Here is a 1,258-nt window from a genome sequence, read left to right on the forward strand (position 1 = left end):
TCTTCAATTTTTTTTTTCAACTTATCATTTTCTAAGGCAGTAAATTCCCTAGTTTCTGTCGTTAGTTTCTATTCTCTCTTTTTGCCTCAGTATCCATAAGAAATAACTTTCATTTTTGTTTTCGTTTAGAACTCCACTGCTTCACTTACTGGCCCCAATGGCTAGTGGAAGCTCAAAATCTACTAGCCAAAACTGAAATTTCACTAGCCTTTGGCTAGTTTGCTACCGTTAGTGTCGAGCCCTGCAAGTCTCCATAAATGAATTCGTCCCAGTTGCTCAAAAATGTAATTACTTTTTATCACTGTTTTTCCTCAAACAATTATTTGCGTTCTGAAACCTTCTTTAAAAAGGGACTATAACTTAAAAATAACCCTTATCGGTAGGTCAGTCATAATGCAGCTGAAGTATATCTGGTTTTCTTCTTCAGATCATTTGGGCATGAATTGGATGCACTTCTGGTTACAACAAAATTAGTCACATGCGAGTTAACCGACCATGCTTTCCGGTTTGAGGGAGAATGCGAAATTACCGGCATCCCATTTACTCCAATTTTCGTCCTTACAAAGGTTCTAGTTATCGATATGGACTCATCATAATATAGTAGTAAAACTTGTGATTTTAGGCTTCACAACAATCTATGATTATGCACTTAATGTTGCATAAACGGCAGATTTGTTTACATTTTGCTCTTTAAATTCAACCTGTCCTGATAAATTCTGGGGATAAATCTAGCAGCTTGCAACACTTGAAAAATAGGTCTTTAAATCGACGATGATCAAAGTATGCAATAAAAATATTTACATGAGACACCACAAAAGGTTGATGAAGATCGAAAATGAAAAAAGCTGAGATGGATTCGGAGACATCTTGACGAAGAATATTGTCTAGCCTTTAAGTCAAAAAAAGCACTTTTGACGGAGATATTATAATGATATTCAGAGAATACATTACAAATATTTCACCGGAAATTTATTCTCGAAAAGTGGAAAACTCACCCTAAACTCCTCCGATCTTGTTTAAACAGCACCAAACGTTGTGCTCCTTCCAGAGACGTATTATGAATGAATGAGGTAAAGTTGTGCAATCATCGTACAGCATCACATGACCCGAGTTCCCTAAAGTTTGTCTCGTTGTGCGATGAAGAAAAAGACCCCATTTTTGCACAAAAATGTTATACCTTGTAAAATACGGCTTAATCATACTAATTCCAATTAGAATATTGACCAAAATGAAAAACTACTCTGTTTTGGGTAGCAAA

This window comes from Montipora capricornis, chromosome 10 (genome assembly GCF_036669925.1).
Source record: "Montipora capricornis isolate CH-2021 chromosome 10, ASM3666992v2, whole genome shotgun sequence".
NCBI classification, from domain to species: Eukaryota; Metazoa; Cnidaria; class Anthozoa; order Scleractinia; family Acroporidae; genus Montipora; species Montipora capricornis.